Source organism: Ixodes scapularis, unplaced genomic scaffold (assembly GCF_016920785.2).
Source record: "Ixodes scapularis isolate PalLabHiFi unplaced genomic scaffold, ASM1692078v2 PGA_scaffold11__112_contigs__length_91849675, whole genome shotgun sequence".
In the NCBI taxonomy this organism is placed as follows: domain Eukaryota; kingdom Metazoa; phylum Arthropoda; class Arachnida; order Ixodida; family Ixodidae; genus Ixodes; species Ixodes scapularis.
In genome coordinates this window covers 85,720,756-85,736,255 of record NW_024609837.1, presented here as the reverse complement: position 1 = coordinate 85,736,255, position 15,500 = coordinate 85,720,756, and the positions used below count along the sequence as shown (strand labels likewise).

Sequence of the window (15,500 nt, the reverse complement as noted above, 5' to 3'; positions counted from 1 at the left end):
CCTTTACCTTCTTAGAGTGGCAGCTCTTCCTTGGGAGTACTGATTTCGGGGCATCCTTTCCATACTCCCAGCATAGGGTTTCACCCACATGAAGTTTTAGCTCCAAAAACTGCAACATATCATTCGTTGGCCTTTCCACTGTGAACTTGAGTTCAGGAGCTGACGACACAACTAGTGACTCCAGCTTCTCCGCAAGTCCACTCTGAAAGGTGCATAACACAATGTCGTCGACATATCTCCTTACTATACAGCTATCCGACGGCATTTTTTCTAGTCCTTCTACCACGGCAGAATCAAGTGAGTTGAGGTATATTTCCGCCAAAGCTGGTGCCACCGATGAACCTATGCACACTCCATCTTTCTGCACAAATGTTTACCAATCGTATTCAACCACAGTTGATCGAAGATACAAATCTAACACCGTCATGAAACAATCTACCGAAATGCCGGAACCTGACTGAAATTTTACGAGATTACGCTCCAGGGCCTCTTTTACTCGCTTCATGAGTCTGCTCTTCTCCAACGAATAATAAAGGTCTTTAATGTCCATAGAAAATATCGAGCACTTCCTGCCATGATGGACCTCCAGGATGTCAATTAACTCGCTTGAGTTTCTCATCGAGAGCGAATCTTCAAGCCTTACATACTCTAATCCCTGTTGCAAGAATTTAGACCCTACCTTCTGCCAAGTTTCGTTTTCATTTATCACTGTGCGGAAAGGAAGCTCAGGTTTATGGTCTTTTAGAAAAAAACTTCAGGCTCAATGTCGAGTGTCTCGAGCTCAATATCCCCTTTGCCATCCCCTCAAAATCTTCTTTCTTAAGAACCCCACTAATCTCCTTTCTCATCTTTCCAATATTCCCAGTCCATTCCACAAACAGAGTATCTAACGCCTCCTTTGCCTTCTTCCGGAAAACCGACCTGGGTAAGATTGCAAACTTGCCAGTTTTGTCCGTGTGCAACAACTCCAACGATTTACATTCTAACTCATTCTTTACCGCTTTTACTTCACTAAAGTTCCTTTTTTCTGTTGGGTAATCCCTGCCCATGACATTTTCCATTCGGCCAATTGCTTGATCAACAAAAGCTGCCTTCTCATCCTGAGTTACAACTTTCGCGACTGTCTGTATCGACGAGAACACATCCAATCTCGACGGTTTTACATTTAGACAAAACTTCGGCCCTCTACTTAAAAATTCCTGTCTTCCGGGATACCGCTTCTCTACATGGGTTTACAAGAGACGTGCGGGGCACATCAAAACAGCTGTTTTCATGGGGAACACCTTGATACATCTGTCTAACAAGATTTCTTGACCAGCTTTTTCACCAGGGGAACTGAAGAAAACTATTCATCAAAGTAAAACGTCGAGCTCGGTATCCGGGTTTCACTCAGCTTCATTACCGATTTGCCAGCCACGCCAAGACCCACATCAGGAAATGTCTCTTTTCCCTTGTAGATCACGGAAGTCGTAGATTAATCCATCCCTCCCCGGGAGTACGAAGCTCTTCAACCCGACCGGGATGGTCTTGTTCGGCACGTACTGCTCGAGTCCCGAGCGTCCCGAAAGCAGAATGATCTGTTCATCGCTGCAGAAGCAGTTTGGCTTATATTGAGCCAAGCATCGTTTTTGCACCATTTCGACGAAGGGAGCCACCTTTTAAAGTCTTACTTGGTGCTTCTCACCATCATCACTCACTTCGGCGTCTAGTTGAAAACTGAAGTTTGTCCTTATTAAAAAACAAAACAAAAACAATCTCTAGCATAGAGCAACCAAAGAAGTTCTTCAGTTCTTGAACTGTTATTTTGGCCGTGTTCTCTCTCTTTGTAGTATTTGCCTGTTTGCGTTTTCTGCAATGATTTTAAGCACGTTCTCCTAAATACTGCTTGAAATGTTTGACTGGCAAAAGGTCGCTTCTGAAAAGAAGCAACTTGTCTCTTCTGGTGGTACTTCATCGTTCGAAGGTGCGCAGCTCGTTCAATTCCAGAGCACATGGCAAGGTGGTTTCGGGGTGTCTTGCGACCGGAAAACTGGAATTTGTCAGGGTTATTTTAATTACCGGAAAAAATCGGGGAATTGTCAGGGATATTGTCAAAAAGCGAGCCCAGTCAGGGAAAATGAGCCGGAAACGCCATCGAGTTCCCTGAGCAAAGACTTGGGGGCTTGGGGGCAGAAAAATGGGCAATAAATTCTGCTTAGAGCGGAGTGCGGGCTCTGCTTACCCGATGTAGTCTGCTACACAATGCAGAGGGAATAGCCGACAAATCCAGTCCAAGCCTTGGATTGGACTGGTGTAGATTGAGGGCTCGACACTAGGCTAGATCCAGTTATAGCTACTAGATTTAGTTACAAATTGGAAAGCCAAAGATCCTAATCCAAGCCCTAAGCTGAAAGTATCCGAAAGTGTGCATCTGGCGGCCATGCTGTCATGTTGCCATTTGGTTATTGACGTGTGTGTCTGAGCTTCGTGTTTTCATTGTGTTTCCTTTCCAGAAGGGGCCTCTCCGCCGACGATGTCGGCGGCAAGAAAAAGCTTGTTTAATCCGGACTGGACTGATCCGAATATTTTGAAAATATATGCAAGTTGGATAAAGCCCGTGCAAAATGATCCTCACAGTGCCCAATACTCGATGCCTTGTGTTTTAATGGTCTTATATATTTAACCGCCTCTCAGGGAATTTCACCTGAAATTGTCAAAGAAAATCTGGAAAAGTCAGGGAAATTCAAGATAACAATTTGCTAGACACCCTGGGTTTATGTGTGTCTTTAAGGTCGTCGTTGGTGATGCAGGAATGATCAGTGTACTCTTCTGTCTCAAAGTCATAGGGATCTTTGAGATTCTCTTTTTCAGTGTCTTGGACTTCAGATGTTTAAGCATCACAAATGGAGACCAGGATATCCTCTGCCTGACTGTTTGAGATTGCTGAAATGTAAAAAATACCCTACCAATTCCTATATTATTCAAATCAGGCAGTGTTACGAAAATATCTGCACTTTAATGCAGAATTTTTCTCGCCAAAAATATCCGAAGTAGCAGCCTAGAGACCCAGTGTTCACATACTGGGACATTTTCTTGAATACTCCTTTAATAACACATAAGTAAATTGTTTGTATAAAAAATTACCAGCAGATTCCTTAAATGCAAGAGCAGCTTTTCATCGCATAATTGACTTGGTAAACACATTATATGGCCAGAAGTTTATCTTACCTGCTCGACGTTAATAAGACCTGTTCATCCCAATGGTTGCCATCTTTACACAAGGCTGGAGGCAGGGTAGAAGGCGAATATTCGTTCCAGCGTTTCATAGATGGCGCCACATCCGTTGTCCTCATATGAGGACAGCCGTTCTTTCCGCTACCATTACTGTTTGTCTCTGCGCAGGCACGTAGCCAGGGGGAGGGGTGGGGGGCCATAAGGCCCGGAGCCCCCCCCCCCCCCCCCCCCCCGAAATCTTCCATTTTGCTGGTACTTCTTCTCTCCCTCCCCCTCATACAGCATTGTGTCACGGGCGGGCCCCCGCTTGAAACAAAATCCTGGCTACGTGCCTGTTTCAGTGTAAATTCAGAACTAATGTCCACGGGGGTGGACGAGGTGTTTCAGGAGGTTAGACATTTAATAACTGATTTGGCATTACAGATTAAAAATATATAATTTGGAGTGGAAATTGTTTGAGCTTAATTGTTGCAATACAATTTGCAGGTGTATAATATAATTTCGGACAACACAGAATATTCAATGTGTTAACAGAGCCAAATTTTGTAGTGTTCATGTTAATAAATTTCCTCTAATAGCTTTTTCTTTTTCTGTCGCCGCACTCGTGATATAATACCGTCCTCCTTCTACAGCCGTGTCCCGCTTTTTGCTAGAAGGAAAGTGCTCACCCTAGTTAACGGGACGATGCAACAATTATAACTTCCAAAAAATTTGCAAATTTAATTTTTACATTGTTTGTCTTACCAAATGGAATGGAGAAACTGTCTAATTCTTTTGAGATGTTGCGATTCTGTTCTGTAATAGCAAAGCAAAGGAAGGGAGCCTTCTGCAATTTGCAGCTGGTACACAAGGCAAAAAATTTTAATAACTGAAGTAAGGCTTGTGAAATCTAGTGAAATGGACTTTACAAATGGAATAAACGGGCATCTAATTTAACAGAATTGCTATCAATACACTAGATACACCAAAAATAAAAATAAACTAAGATTCTTTTAATATTGACTAAAAGATTATGAACCCAAGAAGCAAACTGACCTTGGAAAAAAGATGTTTGAACCCGGTAAATAGTAGGGATGTCGCGAACCACCCTAGGCTTGATTTCGAAATGTTTCGATATTTGCGAAGCGAATTAAGGTTCGATTTTGAAAAATTTCGATATTTTCGTACCGACTGAGGTTCGAATTAGAAAAAATCGCAACTTTCGATCACAGTGGAGTTTCGAATTCGAAACGTTTGAAGCTTTCACGGTGTCTAAAATTTCGGGTTTGAATATTGCGAATATTTTTACTTGAGGTTCGATAAATTCGAAGATTTCAAACTTTCCTAACTTGAAATTCGTGATAGTCGAAAAATTTGAATTTCTTGTGATCTGAAGTTAGAAAAATTCGAAGATTTCGAAATTCTTTGGAAATAAAATTCGAACGCTTCGAAGTTTTATAGACATAAAGTTCGAAAATTTTGAATTTCTTTCTCCACAAAGTTAGAAAAGTTCGAAGGCTTCGATTCTCTTCTAACGCTAAAATCGAAAAAAAAACTTGGAAGATTTTAAATTTTTTTCAAGTCCAAGTTTTCAAAGTTCGAAGTTCGGTTTTCAAGTTCCTTTACAGTTTCAGTTTCAAATAACGTTTTCACGACTCAGTGGTTTTCACGAAATCAAGTTTAGAAAAGTTAGGGTGTGATATCTGGACTGCGAAGTTGGTCAGGCAATTAAATGAGACGACGAGTGTCCGGGATGTTCTGGAATATTTACCATTGCAGAGTGACGTGTGTCCATAGATCAGTAATTGTGACCGCCAGCCCGGGGGAGGAGGGGAGGGGGGAGGGGGGTCTTTAACCTGCATCTCGCAGTAGTGATCACACGAACACACTGTTTTACGATACTCATCCAGTTCGAAACGGCCAGGGGCGGGCAGGAGGTTGAGGCTCAGAAAAACCTTGAACCGACCTGGCAAACTACCTCCCCACCCTTTACACACTGGTAGTAATCGATCGAACGCCGCCCGAGTGACGCTGGCATATGGTAAGTTAAGTTTGTAATTGTCCTGGAGGTTTATTTTCTGAGACGGAGGAATCGCCTCACAGAGAGCACAGAAGCCGACACAAGTCGAGGTTGAGGAGCGCTCTACCATACAAGTGGCGTCGGAAGAGGAAAAACGGGGGAAGAGGGGAGGGGGGGCTTCAGTTCCCCTTTCCCCCCTTCCAGAAGATTCGGACTGTTAAAGAAAACAATACGGGGAAAGAGGGCGTGGTCGAGCTTATTTTAATCTGAAATTATTCATGCATATGTATAGCTACTGTCGCTCTTCACTGCATAAAATATCGCGTAGATGGTCATTGTTAGAAACTCGTCAGAAGGCACTACTCGTCACATGCTTAGTGGTTGAGAAGTTCAAAGCTATGTCTTTTCGACCTAAATAACCGTGCCAATACGCCTCGCAAGCGGGCTCATTTTCGTCTTCTGCGCATGAGAAAGGAAGTAGCGGTGACGTCAGAACGCCGAGCCCTGATTGGCTGATCGCGACCCCCTATCTCACCGTCGTCTGCTCCTTTGCAACATCGTCTGCTCGCAACATCGTCTGCGTCTGTTTTACCTTTCCTGCGACTTTCCGAGCGAACTCGACTTCGCCTTTAAGAGAGGGCAGACGAAATAAATCGAGCGGTACGCTGTTTTTGTCTAACAAGTAGCAGACGCGCATCAAGGAGGGAAGTCAAAGGACTCACTGGCGAGGTGTCCCGGGGCGCCGAGGTTTGTTTGCTTAGAACCGAGAGTGAGCGTGTTAGTGTCCGCAAGTTCCCTCCCAAATACTTTTCCTTCCATTCGTGTGCGGCGAGACCCCTCACTCTTTAACGGCGTCGGCGGGTTGGCGCGGTTAACGTCGTCTGCTTTACGTCTGCTAGTGAAAGCGATGGCTGCTTTACCTTTCCTGCGTCTGTCGGAGGTTCACCACTTTTTCACCGGCGAGAGTCACCGTTGCCTCGGGAAGCAAGGAGATAACAAGAGGAAGAAAGTGACCTCTTAATCTAAAATTGAGGTCAGCGATCAAAGTATAATACGGGAAGGGTTCACAAGCGTCGCGCGGGCATATTCCATTCAGCACGCCAGCCGGTCGTGGGCAGGCGGTCGCCGAGTCGCGGAGTGCCTGCAAGGCCTAACTGCCCAGCTCGTTTGGTCGCGTTCGGTGGAATCGTGGCCGTTGGAGCTTTTCCCGGGTGTTTGTGGATCCAGCGTTCTTGTTCGTCGTGGTCAGTTTTAAGTACTTCTTAATTTTTTCTTGCTGCTTGAAGTCGGGACGCGTCAGAAGCGCAGGTAGAAAAATAAACGTCCGTGGGTCGTCGCGACCGCGACGCTGTCGGCCATGCTGATTTGATCGTAAGAAGTGCGGAAGACAGCTTCGGAGCTGCCGTAGGATTTCGTCGTAACCTGCGCAAAACTTACGAAAACTTCGTTTCGTGAATACGAATTTGTTCTTAAGTTTTGTCTTACGCACATTTTTGGCGTAAGATCGTTTTGTGAATCTCGCCTCTGCACTTCCGAAAGTCGCAGGAAAGGTAAGACAGACGCAGACGACGTTGCGAGCAGACGACGTTGCAAAGGAGCAGACGACGCTCAGATAGGGGGTCTCGATCAGCCAATCAGGGCTCGGCGTTCTGACGTCACCGCTACCCCCTGCACAAGAAGCAGACGAACTTGCCCTCCGCATAGTAAAAAAAGAAATATAATTATAAATGCGGGGATAAAAAGCTGGAGAAAAAAAAAACTATGAAGAATTCGCCGGAAGTGTTGTATTCTTGCATATTCAGAGGTCCAGAACTATGAAACAAGTTTCTCCTACCAAAATGTGTACAGGCCACAAGCAACACGTCCCAAAAACGTAAAATGAGAAGAAAAATTTTTTTTTTTTTATGAATTGCTGATTTTGAACAATATTAGAAATCTTCCCCCTCTTAAGTTAATTTATTCCTTAACGTGAAAAAACAATAAATACATTAGTTTGTATTCTGCAGATGGCAATGATATGTACTGTCTGTGATGTTAATTTAAATGCGATACCTCAAACAACTTAGACAAAAATAAATATCAAGTTCAGGGCATAATTGCATGTAGATACATGTTTGGACATTCCTTCGAAACTCACGTTGATTAACAATAATCACATCTTAAGACGGCACTTACCTAGGCTATACATAGATCATTCTTAAAAAAAATATAACATCTCTACCATAAATAGCTTCGGCTACAGCGCGCTTCAAATCTGGCACAAACGATAATCATAAAAAACCCGTCGTCCTTCCTCGCCCCTTCGGGAATTTCTTTCTTTAAAACTAAGCATGCCACAACATTGAAATAAACGACATTGTCTTTCGTAAGGAACGCAGCATCGCATGTAAAAGTTAGAGAGAAAAAAAATCTTACGAATGTACCTCATACTTGAATTCAAATGAAACCGTCCGCCGGTCTTTCGAAGTTTGTCGAACTTTTACCCTACAAGTTCGAAGTTCGTCGAACTTCTGACTTTTCAGGATTAAAAAGTTCAAAACTTTTCGAATTCTCTTGATAAATAAGTTTGAAAGTTCGAAAATTATTGATTTCCTTAGCATGGGGAATTCGAAAAGCTTCAAACTTTTTAGTGCAACAAATTCGAAAAGCATGAAATTTTTTGGTCAGTCAAGTTCGCAAATTCGACAAGCATCGAATTTTGCAGCATGATCAGTTCGAAAAGGATCGAATTTTTTAGCATAAAAAGTTCGACGGTTCAAAAAGCGTCTAACTTCTTAGCTTAACAAGTTCGTAAATTTGACTTCCGTCGAATTTTACGATATAGAAAATTCGAAATCTTTTGAACCTTTCGAACCACTTGATTCGATCATCGAAACTTCGGTTCGAAAAAAGTTTGCGGCATCCCTAGTAAATAGTAACAATACCTGCTAGGATGTAGGGAGAGGTTTGATAAAATGCCAGAAGATCAAATTTAAAAGAATCTTTCAGTTCTGCGTCTGACGTTAGAGAGGGCTTTTTTTACAGCATTTTCACGGTTCATGATAGTTATAGATTCTAACAAACCGTTTTTGATCATCTTTTTCTATTAGGGTCGTTGAGTTTCAGTGCCACAAAGGCAGTCAATTCGGTTACATGTTTTGATACTTCCGAGTGCAAATTTTTTTATGCAGAGCTTGTGTTCGGTGAGACGGTCGTTCAGACAGCACTTTGTCTGTCCTATATAGCATAAACCGCAATCCAAGGGGATCTTGTACACTACTCCCGACTTGCAATTGACTTCTTTTTCTCTGCTTCTTAGTGCAGCCAACTCGGGCGGATGCAAACGGATTCATTCGACTCGGTTTGTAATGAATTGCTGAACACTGTGCTAACATCGCACCTCTTGCCAATGGATCTAACATTATGAGAAATTTAGTGAAAAAAAACGGAAAGACCACTTGCTTCGAGGGTTGAAGAATAGCCTGGTACTTTTTCTTAACGGAAACGAGGAGCAGCACCTATTTAGCGACGTAATCCTGAGGGTACCCAGCCACTCTAAAACAGTCAAACACGCATTATAGAACAGACCCAATGAGGTGCAGAACATGACTTTTTCAGAGCACTACTGACTTGATTGCGAACAATGCCAGCCTGTGCGTGTTTAGAGTGCCAACTATGTAATGGCAGGAGTGGTTCTGCAGTTGGCTTGCCATATTCCCAGCACAAACAGGATGTTTCAGCCATAGATCTAAAAGTTGTAAGTTACCACTTTCCGGTCTATCAACAGAATACTTTAACTTCAGAGAGCTGTTATGAACAGCATTTTCAACTGATGCTGCTAGCATGGAATAGGTTTTCGACATGTTTACAAAAATGCCACAAGGGGAACAGTTCTGGATGAGATTGTGCAGCTTAGATCTAGAAAACAAATAAACCTCTGACAGAACTGGGCATTCGCCGAGCCGATAAGTATTCCTCGTTTCTAAATGGAGTATTTATTGTGTTCAACCAGAGGTGCCTGTAAATACAACTCAAGATTCCTGAGAAAGTCAGTTTTTGCGATTCCTGACTGTACCTGACACCATACCAGATTGTTTCCCAAAAATGGCTTTCATGTGCAAGTAACGTCTTGGTTTCTAATAAGTAATACTGGTCTCATGTCCATCGAGAATACAGTGCAGTGCTTCCCATGAAAAGGCTTACTGTACAACCTAGACATCTGAACAATGCAGGGATAACGGACTTCCAACACAAAGAAGTCGAACAGGAAAGTCCACCTTATGGTCCTTCAAGAAAAACTTGATTCCAAAAGTATCTCTTGAGAGTCCGTTCATCCTGGAGACCAACGATGGAAGTTCACTGCCTTTTGGAACACCTACAACATCCCTCTGAGTCTGTCTAATGGTGAATTCCACTAACAGACCCATAGTGCTTTCCAATATCTGCGAGGGAGGTAAAATTTCGCTCCGTGGGACCCGGTCTAAACCGACAAGATGAAGATGGACTCGCATTATTGGAGCAGTTCGTGGGCCTGCCCGACTCGGCCGATTGATCTTTTTGGCGACCAGCCAGAACTGTCGCTGCTTAGCTGCGGAAATAACGCGCGACACAGATGGGGTGAAATTTTCTATACCACGGACCCCATGTCAAATAAGGAGGAAGACGTCTGTGTTCCCTACTGTCGCATACCTTTTGACCGCTGCACGCACAGCGATCGCCATTGGTGGAGTTCAGATTGCTGGTAAGTCTTAAATAAACACAAAGAGGTAACAGACCATCACTCGTACGGTCGTTGTTTAATCTGATCTTGCTTTATTGCCCGAGAAAAGTCCACCAGCATGCAGTGTAAAAACGTAATCAGTGGCAGCAAAATGAACAGGCCCAACCTTGCGTCTGCCTTTTTTTAATTTTCTGTCGTCATCCTTTTTCTCATTCTTCCTCTCACAATCACAGATGTCAGGACTAACGATTTGCCATGCCCGTCCCGGCTTTGCATCCCTGATCTATGCGAGGTAGATGCACTCGAGCCGTCACAATCCAGCGTGAACAACTGACGCATCCAAACTGATCCGAGCACATCCAACTCGATGGCGCAGCCAGTGCAGCTACCTCGTCGCGCATGTGCACTGCCGAGTTAAACGAAATGATGTAGCGCACCTCTGTCAAGTTCCGCCAAACCCCCTGAAATCCCATGGATTTTGTGGGGTTGGAGGTGCTCCACGGGGCAAGCGCTACCACAAATATACAAGTGGAAGATGCCCAACTTCAGCCGGATGTGCCAGTGGAAATTGCTCGCTCCAAAAGGAGTGCTTTTGGAGCGCTTGCATTTCTGAAATAATGGTGAATTCCACTCATAGATTTCGAGCGCTCCGAAAGTGCCTCTTTTGAAGTGAGCATATTCCGCTGGCAGATCCGGCTCAGGTCGGCCATCTTCCACTCGTCATTTCTGGTACCTCCTGCTCCATGGAGCGCTTCAACCCCGCCAAACTTGATCCGTGGGATTTCTGGGAGCTTGGTGGTAGTTAACAGAAGCGCGCTACATAATTTCCTTAAATTTGGCGGTGCACAATCGCCACCATTGGCGATTGTGTCGCGTGCTATTTCTGCAGCTAAACAGTGACAGTTGTGACTGGTCGTCGGAAAGCTCAGTCGGCTGAGGTGTTGTTCGGCTTGTCAAGTTTCAGCAGCGGCCATTTCGAACGGCCGACCTTTTCGGGCAGGTCGCTCCAAAATTGCGAGTCCATCTTCCGCTCGGCAATTAGGAGCGGGTCCCACGGAGCTGAATTTTGCCTCCCTAGCAGATTTTGGAAAGTGCTCCGGATCTTCCAAAGGAAGTCCGCATGAGACTTTTTCCGGAACTCATCCACTCATAATACTCACTGCTCAGGGGTGGAACGGCTGCGCCATTTGTGCCATTTTGCGCCAGACGCATTTGTCTGCACCATCCTGCGCCATTTTGCGGAAACTGCGCCACAGCCAATACCTTGTGCCATTATGCACCAAATCGCATGCGCCAAAAAAAATTGTATTTTGTCTTGGTTTGTCCCTGATACGCGCGATCACGCGTATCAGGGATGTCCGGCATGTCCCACGTTCGTCGGCAAATGTGGACAGCAGCAGCGGCAGCACGCTGTACTGAGACTAGACGCCTCATTTCGACATTTCAGTTGCGGAGCACACTTCTACCGGACTTCATCGCCCTGAAACACCGTCATCGTGCCCTGGATCATCTACTCATGCCTGTGACCGGGAGCTTCATCGGCGATTGGTGAAGGAAATCAGCGCCATCTGCACGCGGCTGTGCTTTTGAGCACCGCCGACAATTGGCAGATAGGACCAGCGTCACCGCGGCCACGCCACCGCCCCTGTAAAGGAGGCACTCTCGACTTGCGGACGCACAGCAGCAGCGGCAATACGCTGTACTGAGACTAAACGCCTCATCTCGACATTTCAGTTGCGGAGCACACTTCTACCGGACTTCATCGCCCTGAAACACCGTCATCGCGCCCTGGATCATCTACTCATGCCTGTGACCGGGAGCTTCATCGGCGATTTGTGAGGGAAATCAGCGCCATCTGCACGTGGCTGTGCTTTTGAGCACCGCCGACAATTGGCAGATAGGACCAGCGTCACCGCGGCCACGCCACCGCCCCTGTAAAGGAGGCACTCTCGACTTGCGGACGCACAGCAGCAGCGGCAATACGCTGTACTGAGACTAAACGCCTCATCTCGACATTTCAGTTGCGGAGCACACTTCTACCGGACTTCATCGCCCTGAAACACCGTCATCGCGCCCTGGATCATCTACTCATGCCTGTGACCGGGAGCTTCATCGGCGATTTGTGAGGGAAATCAGCGCCATCTGCACGTGGCTGTGCTTTTGAGCACCGCCGACAATTCGCAGATAGGACCAGCGTCACCGCGGCCACGCCACCGCCCCTATAAAGGAGGCACTCTCGACTTGTGGACGCACAGCAGCAGCGGCAGTACGCTTTACTGAGACTAAACGCCTCATCTCGACATTTCAGTTGCGGAGCACACTTCTACCGGACTTCATCGCCCTGAAACACCGTCATCGCGCCCTGGATCATCTACTCATGCCTGTGACCGGGAGCTTCATCGGCGATTTGTGAGGGAAATCAGCGCCATCTGCACGTGGCTGTGCTTTTGAGCACCGCCGACAATTGGCAGATAGGACCAGCGTCACCGCGGCCACGCCACCGCCCCTGTAAAGGAGGCACTCTCGACTTGCGGACGCACAGCAGCAGCGGCAATACGCTGTACTGAGACTAAACGCCTCATCTCGACATTTCAGTTGCGGAGCACACTTCTACCGGACTTCATCGCCCTGAAACACCGTCATCGCGCCCTGGATCATCTACTCATGCCTGTGACCGGGAGCTTCATCGGCGATTTGTGAGGGAAATCAGCGCCATCTGCACGTGGCTGTGCTTTTGAGCACCGCCGACAATTGGCAGATAGGACCAGCGTCACCGCGGCCACGCCACCGCCCCTGTAAAGGAGGCACTCTCGACTTGCGGACGCACAGCAGCAGCGGCAATACGCTGTACTGAGACTAAACGCCTCATCTCGACATTTCAGTTGCGGAGCACACTTCTACCGGACTTCATCGCCCTGAAACACCGTCATCGCGCCCTGGATCATCTACTCATGCCTGTGACCGGGAGCTTCATCGGCGATTTGTGAGGGAAATCAGCGCCATCTGCACGTGGCTGTGCTTTTGAGCACCGCCGACAATTGGCAGATAGGACCAGCGTCACCGCGGCCACGCCACCGCCCCTGTAAAGGAGGCACTCTCGACTTGCGGACGCACAGCAGCAGCGGCAATACGCTGTACTGAGACTAAACGCCTCATCTCGACATTTCAGTTGCGGAGCACACTTCTACCGGACTTCATCGCCCTGAAACACCGTCATCGCGCCCTGGATCATCTACTCATGCCTGTGACCGGGAGCTTCATCGGCGATTTGTGAGGGAAATCAGCGCCATCTGCACGTGGCTGTGCTTTTGAGCACCGCCGACAATTGGCAGATAGGACCAGCGTCACCGCGGCCACACCACCGCCCCTGTAAAGGAGGCACTCTCGACTTGCGGACGCACAGCAGCAGCGGCAATGCGCTGTACTGAGACTAAACGGCTCATCTCGACATTTCAGGTTGGTCTTCTTCACGTTGTATAAATCTTTTTTTTTCTTCTTCCTCCGTGATTCACTGCTGCTGCTGCTGCTGTTGTGTTTTGTTTCGTGGTTTTTGCTGTGTTTTTTGTTTTTATTGCGTGATTCTGATTTACAAACAAAATGGCCCATGATACTGATGTTATATGTCTGGCATGTGCTGAAGAAATGTTAGAAAGTGAATTACAGGTTAAATGCACGGAGTCTCAATACTCTTATCACTTAGGCAATTGTGCAGGAATTTCCGAAGCGACACTTAAAAAGAATGCAAATATCCGAAAAACCGGGCGGTGCCAGACTCGCAGAGCTGCTAAGTCTCGGGGCAGTCAAAGCAGTAGGCCACCTAAAGAACAAGGTGCCGCTTCCGGTACTCAGAGCGACGTGCAAACCAGTGAACTCAATGTAGCTGCTCTCCTGGTTGGCGTGAATGCTGAGCTTGACACACTTTAAACTTTAAGGAAACAGTAGATGGAATGGAAAAGTCACTCCAGCATATGTCTGACAACTATGACGTCATGCTCAAGCGCGTTGGTGAACAGGACGAATAAATAAAAAGTTTAAAGAAAATTGTTACAAACTTGGAAAAGACGAACGCGGACATGGAAATCGAACACTTAAAGCAAAAGCTGCACGATCTTGAATGGAGGAATCGCAGGCAAAACCTCGAACTGCATGGGATTCCTGCAAGCGAAAAAGATCTTCTGTTTAAAATAAATGAAGTGGCAAAGAACCTGGATGTGCCTGATTTGACATCGGATCAAATTATCGCAGCACACAGACTTCCCTCACGTGCAGACAAGATCCCCGGAGTCATTGTTCGCTTTGTCAGCCAGGTGACACGCGATATGTGGCTAGACCGGCGGTCACGACTAAAGAATGCTCGGAGTAAGACACATATCATAGAAAACTTAACGCAGCAAGATAAGGCACTACTGTGGGAAACGAAAGAATGGGCAAAAACAAACGGGTTCCAGTACGCTTGCTATAAAAACGGTAAGATTCTTGTCAGGGAGAAGGACGGAACTCAAGCACATCTAATAAAGACTAAGGATGACTTGCAAAAATTGGAGTACTTTTGCTTTGGGTATTGCATTTTTTTTAACCTCACTCGCAATGACAATTCTTTTTTACTTATTGCCAAATGAGGTTGTTAAACTTTTTAGAAACCAACCAAATGTGCCCTTTTCGTTATTTCATTTAAATGTTCAATCAGTGCGAAACAAGTTTGCTGAACTTAGAATATCTCTGGACAGTTTTACATTTTCTTTTGATATAATAATGCTGACTGAAAAATATTATAACCAGAGTGATTAGGTGGACCAACCAGAGAAGTATGCAGTATTCAATTTAAATCGTAGCAACAAAGTAGGAGGAGGAGTATGTATGTACGTTAAAAACGACCTTGAATATAATATTGTCAGTGATTTCACAGCGACAACAAAGGACTGTGAGATTTTAACTTTACAACATGCTACATTTGTATTTTCTGTCGTCTATCGACTGCCATCTGGGAATGTTGCTACCTTCCTTGAATTTCTTGAAAAATTTTTAAAAGTTGTTGGTGAAAATAAATCCTGTCTTTATCTTGGCGGTGATTTTAATATAGACATGCTAACCTCCTCTAAACATCACCTTGATTTACTTCACTGTATCAGTCATATGGATTGTTTAATGTTATTTCACTGCCTAATCGTATAGCGCCTCTGCATGACACTTGCTTGATTTATTTTTAACGAACGTTTCCACCACAGAGATACTTGCTGGCGTTATCGGGGTAACGATTAGCAATCACCTGCCGATTTTTATGTTTAGTCATGTAAATTTCAACTGCAAAAAAAAACTAGTGCTGCTCAATTTTTTTTTAGAAATATCAGCACAAAAATCTTGCAGCATTTTGAACAACAGATATTTTCTGCGAACTGGAGTGCGGTGTTGTCTAGCGTATCAGCTGACGAAGCATTTGATTACTTTCTCGATAAGTTTATTATGATATACGACCGTTGCTTCCCCTACCAACAGCGAAGTATTTTCCGCAAGTCACGTAAACCAAGGGTTACGTCAGAAATAAGAAAAATGATAAACAAGAAAAATACTCTTTACCATCAATTCGTACGT

The 15,500-nt window shown here is 45.4% G+C and overlaps 1 pseudogene; it reads left to right on the top strand.

Moving 5' to 3' along the window:
- Positions 1–14,498: 14,498 nt before the first annotated feature.
- On the top strand, positions 14,499–15,002 carry LOC120840768 (annotated as a pseudogene).
- The last annotated feature ends 498 nt before the right edge of the window (positions 15,003–15,500 follow it).